Raw genomic sequence first — 10,721 nt, forward strand, 5'->3', positions numbered from 1 at the left:
CTTGGAAGGAAGACTGGGCAATCTATTTCCATAGAGATACCACCTTGGAAACCCAAAGAGGGGTCACTATGAGTCAGAATCGACTCGACAGCAGTGAGTTTGGGTTTTTTAGAGCCCCAAAACATCTCAAAAGGTATAGTTAGGATTATATGAGGAATGAAGGTACAGTGCTTGGTATGCAGTAAATAAATAATATATACTTATTAAATAAATAACTGGAATACAATAAATAAATGATCAATAAATGCTGATTTACTCAGATCATTGAGTGGGGTCACATGAGTCAGAGTCTACTTGGCGGTAACTTGTAACAACAACAGTGCCTACTAGAGGTCCCTGGAGGTGCAAATGGTTAATGTGCTCAACTGCTAACCTAAAGGTTGGAGGTTTGAGTCCACACAGAGGTGTCTTAGAAGAAAGGCCTGGAGATCTACTTCCAAAATATCAGCCATCGAAAACCCAACGGGGCACAGCTCTACCCTGACACACGCGGGGTCTCCAGGATTTGGAATGGACTCGGTAGCGACTGATGTTTGTTTTCTGACCTTTTAGTGCTTCCTGGGTGAACCCCAACACTGGCACCATGAAGGAATGCCCTGATCATCTGCTTCTGTAAAATATCACAGCCAAGAAAATCCCATGGAGCGGTTATACTCTGTAACACACGGAGTCACCATGAGTCAGAATTGACAGGTTTGGTTTTGGTTTATGTGCTAGGAAATGTGCCAAGTTTATATATATATATACACACATGCACACACACACACACATATGTGTGTATATATATATATATATTCCTTGTAAATAACAAGATCTAAGATTCTAAGATGTTGGATTGTTGTTCTCGCTTAACTATTTTGGAAACTGAGGTCAAGAGAGCTTAAATAATGTGCCCAAGGGCAAACAGCTAATAAGTGGTAGAACTGGAATTCAAACCCAGGTTTACTTGGGTCCCAAATCCATGTTATTTCCAACTGTTGCCTCCAACTGGGGCACAGAGTGAGCAGAAACACAAAGGTGGAGATACCAGGAGCTGTAAGAAATGGGTGTGGCTAAGAAAAGCCTGTAAGTAGGGACAGTGGAAAGGCCATTCATGTATTCACTCATTTGGGCCAGGATTAGGAAGGGTTTGGACTCTGGTGGGTGGGGAGGGGCCCATTCTGGGCTGCTTGGAGTAGGGGACCAGCATGGAGACTGTTGCCTAGTACGAAGCTGGGGTCACCACCCTTGTTGGCAGCAGCTGGTTCTGGGCAGGGCCACTTCCAGCCTGGGCCTCCTGGAGAGTGTCCCAGCTCCTGGGGGCAGCCCTTGTACACAGGCAGCCGACAAACCTGTTCCTCCGCCAGCCGTCCCATCCAGAGAGTTTTAAATGTCACAACCTGGAATGTTTCCTTAGAAGAGGAAAGGCCCAGGTCTGGAGGCTTTGTCCTTCTGCCTCTTCTGAGCAATGCCTGGCTGTCTGGTACCCAGGACAGAGAACTTGGGGACAGAATAGTCGCTAGGACGTCCCAGTTACTGTCCCCAGCACAAGGCAGACAAAAAGATAGAACTTCACTTATTGAAAAGAAAGCTTTCTAAAAATTATTATTATGAAAGTAATATATGCTTGGAGTCCCTGGGTGGCACCAATGGTTAAGTGCTCAATTGACTGCTAGCAGAAAGGTTGGTGGCTCAACCCACCCAGAGGCGCCTTGGACACAAGCCTGGCACTCTGCTTCCGAAAGGTCACAGCCTTGAAAAGCCTATGGAGCAGTTCTGTTCTGCACACGCGGGGTCACCATGAGTCAGAATCAGCTCCGCAGCAATTGACACCACTAACAATATGTGCTTATATAGAGTTCAGCATAAAATGCAGGTTAAGAACAACAAACCAGTTTTAAAAATCCACATACAATCCAAACACAAAGTTTGAAGGATAATCTTTTAGATTTTTCAGTATATATGTTCACAGAAAATACAATAGGAGCATAGTATACAAAACATTTTACAACCCACTTTTTAACTGAGATATAATTCATATACCATAAAATTCACCTTTTTAAAGGATACAATCCACTGGTTTTTACTGTATTCACAAGGTTAGCAAACCATTACCATTATCTACTTCCAGAACATTTTCATCATATAAAAAAGAAACCCTGTACCCATTAGCACTCCCTCCCCATTTCCCCTATCCTCATCTCCAGGTAACCATGAATCTATTTTCTGTCTCTGTGGACTTGCATAGTCTAGACATTTTCTATAAATGGAATCATACAATATGTGGCCTTCTGTGTTGGTGTCTTTTAGTCAGCATAATGTTTTCAAGGTGTATCCATGTATCAGTACTTCCTTCCTTTTTATGGTGAATTACTATTCCATTGTGTGGATGTGCCACATTTTGTTTATCCATTCACCGGTTGATGGAGATCTATCTGAGTTGTTTTCACCTTTTGGACATTATGAGTAATGCTACTATGAACACTGCTATACGAGGTTTTGAGTGAACATGTTTTTAATATTCTCGAGTATATACTTAGAGGTAAATTGCTCATTGGATAGTAACTCAATGTCTAACTTTTTGAGAAACTGCTAAACTGTTTTCCGTAGTGGCATTCCCACTAGCATCACAGAAGGGTTTCAATTTCTCCATATCCTCATCAACATTCGTTATTATCGGTCTTTTTTATTATAATCGTCTTAGTGAAGTGGTATCTTGTTGTGGTTTTCTGATCTGCATTTCCTAATGGTTAATGCCACTAGCCATCTGTGTACTGTGGTAGCTTATGTGTTACTGTGATGCTGGGAGCTGTGCCACTAGTACTTCCCATACTAGCACCAGCAAGTTCACTCACCGTGGATAGGTTTCAGCTGAGCTTCCCGACTAAGACAGACTAGGAAGAGAGGCCTGGTGATCTACTTCTGAAAATTAGTCAATGAAAACCTTATGAACCATAACAGAACTTGGTCAAACTCATTTGCTGTGAACATGTCATCAGGAGAGTTTAGTCACTGGAGGAGGGCATCATGTTCAGTGGAGGAGAGGGCCAATGAGGGCAAGAGAGACCCTCAGGGAAATGGATTGAAATAGCCACAATGATGGACACAAATATGCTGGTAATTATGAGGATGACACAGGACTGAGCAACATTTTGTTCTGCTGTACGTAGGGCCCGATGAGTCTGAACTGTCATGACAGTTAACAACGACAACAACAATGGCTATTGATGTTGAACATCTTCTCATGTACTTACTGGCCATTTGTGTATCTTCTTTGGAGTAATGTCTATTTAAATCCTTTGCTCATTTTCAATTTTATTATTTGTCTTTTTATAGTTGAGCTGTAGAAGTTCTTTATATATTCTGGATACTGGATCCTTGTAAGATCTCTGATTTGCAAATACTCCCACTCTGTAGGCTGTTTTTTCATCTTCTCGATAGCATCCTTTTCAGCACAAACATTACATTTTGATGAAGTCCAATTGATCTCTTTGTTTCTTTGGTTGCTTGTGCTTTGGGTGTCATATCTAAGAAACCACTGCCTAATTCAAGGTCACAAAGATTTACAGCTAGGTTTTCTTCTAAGAGTTAATAGTGTTAGCTCTTACATTTAAGTCTTTGATCCATTTCGGGTTAATGTTTATGTATGGTGTAAATCAGGAGTACAACTTCATTCTTTTTCATGTGGATATCCAGTTGTCCCAGCACCATTTATTGAAAAGACTACTCTTTCTCCCCTTTAATTGTCTCAACACCCTTGGGTAAAAAGCAACCCTCTTTTAAAATTTGGCATTATTCTATGGGCATCTCTCCATGCTAATGAACACACATCTATGGCATCTTTTAAAAATAAATTTTTATTGAAATTTAACAAATATAAAAGAAAATGCAAATACAAACTTTTTAGCTTGATGAATTTTCACAAAGTATTTACGTCCATGGAACCCAGACCAAAAAATAGAACATTACTTGCACTGCAGAAGCCCCCTTTTACCTCTTCCCAGTGACTATCTTCACACTTCTCCCCAGTGGTAACCTCTATCCTGACTCCTACCACTTTAATTTAGTTTTGCCTGCTTCTGAACTTTATATAAATGATGCTGTTGTTCAGTGCCATCAAGTTGGTTTTCAACTCATAGCGAGCCCACGTGACAGAGTAGAAATGCCTCCAGTGGGTTTTCTAGGCTGTAATCTTTACAGAAACAGATTGCCAGGTCTTTCTCCCAGGGAGTCACTGGGTGGGTTCAAACCACCAATCATTCACTTAGCAGATGAACACTTAACAATTGTGCCACTAGGGGTCCTATATAAATGTTATCAAAAAGTATCTATGCTTTTGCACGTGCCTTCTTTCTCTTAGCATTGTGTCTGTGAGATTCATCTGTGTTGCTGTGGGCAGTAGTAGTTCATTCATTTTCACTGGTTATTAAAATTACAGCATCATTTTCAGTAGATTCACTTAAATATTTATAGCACACTAGGCCCTCCTGTTCTAGACTCTGGGGTGTGACCAAGACAGAAAAGTCTCTGTTCCCTTGTAGCTCATATTCTAGGGGTAAGAGATGAACAACCAAGAAAATAAATAGGGAGAATAGAGGTGTATTGTATGGAGATAAGTGCTGTGGAGAAAAATACAAAATAAAGCAGGGAAACGGATGGGGGGGTTGCAGTTATGAACAGGATGGTCAGGAAAGGCCTCACTGCAAAAGTCATGCTTAAGCAAAGACCTAAAAAAGGCGGAGGTTTGTGGAAGAAAAGCATTCCAGGCAGAGGAGGCAGCAAATGCAAAGGCCTCGATGTGACCACAGGCCCAGCATATCCCAGAGATAGCCAGGAGGCCAGTGCGGCCGGAGCGGTCAGTGAGAGAGAGTGGGAGGAGGGAAGGAGGTGGTCAGAGGAGATTCTCGAGGCCAAATAATAATTGGAAGGACTTTGGATTTTACTCTGAGTGAGAAGGAAGTCATTGGAAAGGTTTGAGCAGAGGAGTGACATAATTTGACTTTTCTTTTTTTAAAAAATAGACTCTGTCTACTATCGTTGGAATCATGGAGAATGGCTAGTTGCTTTTGCCATAAGCCAGGTGCGAGACAGTCGTAATGGTGGATATGTTAAGAAGTGGTTGCATTCTGGATATATTTTGAAAGTCAAGCTAATAAATTTGCTCCTAGGTTGGATGTAGGGTCTGAGAGTCTGAGAGAAGAGGTGGCAGTTGACCTGTCCAGGTTCACATGCTCTGCCAGCTTTCTTAAGCAATCTCCTATTGGACATTTAGGAGGTATTTTCTGTTACAGGTAAGACTGTGGTGAGCATTCTTATAGACAGATCTGGATACCATCTTAGGAGCTTTGGTGATGTAATGGGTAAGGCATTTGGTTGCTAACCAAAAGGTTGGTAGTTCAAACCTACCAGCCACTCTGTGGGAAGAAGATGAGGCAATCTACTTCTGTAAAGCTTTATAACCTTAGAAACCCCATGGGGGTCGCTATGAGTCAGAATTGACTCGAAGTGGGTCTGGTTTTTGGTTATTGGGCACCATCTGGAATGATTTCCTTGTGGTAGATGCAGTCTCCTAAAGCAGCATTTCCTATCTTCAGATGACTGGGCTCCACCAGCCCTTCCTGGAAGCAGTATAGGGCAATGCTTAGAGCACAAACTTTGGAACCAAATGTCTGGGAACAAATGCTGGCCCTGCTGTCACTACTTTGAAACCTTGGGCAGAATAATTACCCTGTACCACACTTTCCTCATCTTTAAGTGACGGATAATAATAGTCAATGCATACATTAGCACAGATAGATAGACAGCTGCCACTGAATCGGCTCTGACTTGTGGTAGCCTAATGTAAAACAGAGCAAGGCAGAATGAAACGATGCCCATCATCCTCATGATCACTGGCATGTTGGAGTCAGTCCATCATTGTGGTTATTGTGCTAAATCATCTCCCTAAAGATCACCCTCACTGGCCCCGTGCTTCACCAAACGTGATGTTCTCCTCCTCCAGTGATGGAGCCTCCCTGAGGATGTGTCCAAAGCAAGCAATATGGACGATGTTCTGCCGTGAGTCAGAAAGTTTCCATTGGCCAATTTTGGAAGTAGAACACTAGGCCTTTCTTCCTAGTCTGTCTGAGTCTGGAAGCTCCACTGATACCTGCCCACCGTGGGTGACCCTGCTGGTATTTGAAATCCTGGTGGCTTAGCTTCCAGCATCATTGCAACATGCAAGCCACCACTGTATGACAAATGGATAGACAGGTTGTGGCATATTAGTATACAGTACATATAATATTGTTGTGTGTCATCAATTCCTACTCACAGCAACCTTGTATGACAGAACACAGTTGCCCCATGGGGTCACCTAGGCTGTGATCTTTACAGGAGCAGATCACCAGGTCTTTCCCTGTGGAGCTGCTGGTGGGTTCCAACCACTGACCTTTCAGTTAGCAGCTGACCACTTAACCCTATGCCACCACCTACTGCCATCCAGTCAATTCCAACTCATAGTGACCCCCATTGGGTTTCTGAAGCAGTAAATCTTTATGGAAGTAGATTGCCCAGGCTTGCTTCCATGGAGTGGCTGGTGGGTTTGAACCACCAACCTTGTGGTTAGCAGTCAGATACTTTAGGCACTGTGCTACCAGAGTTCCTTTATTATGTCACCAAAAAAAAAAAAAAGACTCACAAAAAAAACCAAACTCATTGCCGTCAAGTCTGTTCCAACTCATAACAACCCCTCCTTGGGTTTCCGAGGTGGTGTCTCTACAGAAGTAGATTGCCCAGTCTTCCTTCTGAGGAGTGGCTGGTGGATTTGAACCACCAGCCTTCTGGTTAGCAGTCAGATGCCTTAGGTCCTACGCCACCAGAGCTCCTATTATGCCACCAGGGCTCCTTAATATATACAATAAACACATATAGTACATAATATATATGTACATGTATTAATATAAATACATACAATAAAGCCTGGCACATAGTAAGCACTCTGTAAGTTAGTGATTCTACTTATATTTCTTTAAATTGACTTCACATTTTTTACAAATCCAAATATAAGTGTTTTTAAAGGAACATTTATACTAATACCTTAAATAGAAAACCAGTGTCAGTTGCTCTGAAGAATGGGAAATTATAAAATATATTTACTGAAAACAAATCAATGGTATTCATTCCAGTCAGATACTGCGGTGAGTCGGGGAGACCAGGCAGTGTTAGAGAAATGTTCCAGCCGCTGAGCGCTAAACACAGACCTCTCTCCTCAACTTAAACAGAAAGATGGAATGGAAAAAGAAAAGAGGAACTTCTAGCATCACATGACTGATCTTTGTCACGCCCTGTTCCCCTCACCTAAAACTGTAACTCTTTACTCTCCAGAAAACGCTGTTCTGGGAACTTAAGTTTTGCAATCTTAAGGCTGTAGATGACTGTGGGGTTTCTGACGCCTCCAGAGGGTGCATCGATCAATACTGGCCCCAACAGCTTTTATTTCACAGGATATCACGGTGCGTTCGTGCTTGCGCGCATGTGTGTGTGTGTGTGTGTGTGTGTGTGTGTGTTAGAGGGGTATCTCAAGAGACTCTCCAGTCCTCTCTTCATTCAAATGTGGTGCAAAAGAGGGATACACTTGCCAGCTTTCCCACCCAGTCGTCTTCCAGTCTAGGTGAATTCTAGGTGGCCCGGGAGCAGGGTGCTCCCGGAGGGGTGCGGCTGGCGCTGGCAGAGGGGGGCGGGATGGGCAGCGCGGGGGCGGAGCCTGGAGCCCGGGCAAAGTGAGAGTGAGCTGGAGCCTGGGAGCCAGAGCCTCCGAGCGGGAGTCGTGGCCCAGGCCTGGAGTAGTGGAGCACCGGCGGCTCCGCGGTGAGTCTGAGCCCTGCACTGGGGCGGCGTGGAAATTGAGCGCCGAGGGTCCAGTCTGCGGAGTCGGACACCTGGCTTCAGAGCAGCCCTGGCCTTTAGATTTGGGGATGGGCTGCCTCAGTTTCCCCTTGGGGAGCTTTGAGGAGTAGATAGGGGGCCAAGGCCTCTCCAGGGCGGGAGTCCCCTGGTGGGCTGTGGATGCTGAGCCCTGAAAGAACCTTTAAGATCTGGGGAGCAACTGACATGGGATGGGGTGGTGGAGGGGGGGATGTGAAGTCCAGAGGCCGCGGGCCCCCCTCAGGCCTGGGGATGGAGACTCAGCTTCAGGTCTCAGCTCAGGCCACTCTTTGTCCACCCTTTCTTTCTGGGTCTCAGTTTCCCCATCTTCACCAAACCTATGATGTAGGTTTATGTGAATCTACTGCCCTGATCTCTAACCCCACCTATGGCACTTTAACTCTTAGGAGAATCTCCTGCCACCTCTGCCTGCGTCGGGGTGTGAGACCCCTGTTCATCCCTCTCCCTGCACAGACAGGCACCCCTTCAGGGCCTGCCCAGAGCCCTCCCCTTGGTGCCATTTGCCCTGCACTCTGCTGCTCACATGGGTGGAGCAGCCTTGTGGTCCCACCTGCCTTCCCACAAACTAAAAAAGCCTCCCCAGCGTCCCTGGGGAGGGTCTCCCCCAGCTGGTAGAGAAGGCTGGTGGCTGGACCCCTGATTCTCAGGCTCCCAGTCTGCCCTTGCCATGCTCACTCTTTCTGAGCCCTCCGACTTTTCCCTGCCCATGGCCTCAGTCCCCCCCATGGGCTATGGTCTTTTCCATGTATGGGGTAAAGCCTGCCCCTTGGTGAAGTCGGGAGACCCTGCATTCTTGTCCCGATCACTCTGCTGTGTGCCCCAGCATCTGTGGGTCATTCAAGGCCCCTTTGCCTCTCTGCCTCTCAGTACATTGGGATCTGAGGGGGATCGGACCTCAGAGGTCACGTGTCCCTCCTCCCACCCAGTGAAGAATCCCTGCTGGGCACTGGCCTGCCTCTGTGGCACATACCCAGTGTTGGAGAACCCCATACTTATGGGTATCCCCTTCTGAGTCCTGCAGCTCTCATGACATTTAGCCAAAATCTGCAATGTGCAGATTCCACCTGGGTCCCACTTCTGCCTCATGGAGTTGTACAAAGTAAATGCGTTCATTCATTGCAGAAATCCTTACTGACGCACAGGATGAAGCATTGCATGTAACAATGAAGGAAACAGATGAAACTCCCTGCTGTCCTGGAGCTCACCTTCCAGGAAGGTGTCAGGCAGCGATCAAATTAGTAAATACGTAGTATGTCAGGTGGTGAGAAATGCTACAGAGAAAAAGAAAACAGGGAAGGGGGCTGAGAGTACTGGGCTTGGATATTGCCATTTTGGATGGCATGGTCGGGAAGGCCTCTCCAAGACAGGGATGGCTTGTAAAACCTTGAAGAAGGTGAGGGGTGAGCTCTGTGAATCTCTGGGGGGAGGGAGAGTATACCAGCAGCAGGAAGAGCTTGTGCAAAGGTCCTGAGACAGAAGCATGAAGGAAGAGAAGGCTAGTTCTAGAAACAAGGAGGCCAGTGTGGCTGGAGCAGAGTTGGTGAGGGGGTAGTAGGGAATGAGTTCAAGAGGGTTGGGAGAGGTGGTCGCTGCAGCGTGAGGCTTGGAAGCCACTGTGAGGGTATTGGTTTTCATGCTGAATCTGATGGGAGCCAGTGGAGGGCTTTAGCAGAGAAGGCACCTCCTCTGACTTGGGGTTTAGTTGGTTTACGTGGTTGTGGGGTAAAGACAGCCTAGGGGGATGAGGGCAGAGGGGAAGACCTGTGACGTGACCCCTGACGCATTCAGAGGAGACACCATGGAGCTTGGAGCACAGCATAACAGTGGAGAAAAATCACCAGATTTTCAGACTGGGAATATATTTTGACAATAGGGTTAATAGGATTGGGGATGTGAGAGAAAGCGTGCAGTCAAAGAAGATACTGAGGTTTTTGACTTAAAGTACCTAGAAGTTTAGAGCTGCCATCTACTGAGATGGGGAAGATGCTGGCAGGAGCTCTTTAGGGGAGAGATGAGGACTTTGACTTATACTTGTTGAGTTTGATTAGACATGGATTTAAAGATATCTAGTCTGGTAGCATAGTGGCTAAGCCTGCTAACCAGACAGCTGGCGGTTCAAACCCACCAGCCACTCCTCGGAAGGAAGGTTGGGCAATCCTACTTCCGTAATGATACTGCCTCGGAAACCCAAGGAGGGGTCGCTATGAGTCGGGGCCGACTCGACAGCACATAACAACAACAACAACAACAGTAGGCAATTGGGAGCTCTGGTGGTGTAGTGCCTAAGGCACTTGACTGCTAACCAGAAGGCTGGCAGTTCAAACCCACCAGCCACTCCTTGGAAGTAAGATTGTGCAATCTACTTCTGTGGTGATACTGCCTCAGAAACCCAGGGAGGGGTTGCTGTGAGTCAGAATTGACTTGACGGCAGTGAGTTTGGTTTTTTTTTTTTTTTTTAAGTAGGCAATTGGGCAAAGTTTTAGGGGAGAAGTTAGACCTGGAATTGAAATTTTGGGGCATCATCACCATGTAAACCAAAATTAGTTGCCGTCAAGTAGACTGACTCATGGCGAGCCTATGTGAGTCGGAGTGGAACTGTGCTCATAGAGTTTTCACAAGTGGATTGTTTAGGAGTAGATCACCAGGCTTTTCTTCTGTGGCACGTCTAGTTGACTCAAATAACCATCTTTCGGTTAGCAGACGAGCGCTTAATCATTTGCACACCCAGCGACTCTGTCACCATATAAACCAAAGCCACTGCCATCAAGTCGATTCCGACTCATAGCAACACTATGGGACAGAGTGGGACTGCCCCC

Source organism: Orycteropus afer, unplaced genomic scaffold (assembly GCF_000298275.1).
Source record: "Orycteropus afer afer isolate SDZICR_OR568_19922 unplaced genomic scaffold, OryAfe1.0 scaffold00009, whole genome shotgun sequence".
Classification (NCBI taxonomy): domain Eukaryota; kingdom Metazoa; phylum Chordata; class Mammalia; order Tubulidentata; family Orycteropodidae; genus Orycteropus; species Orycteropus afer.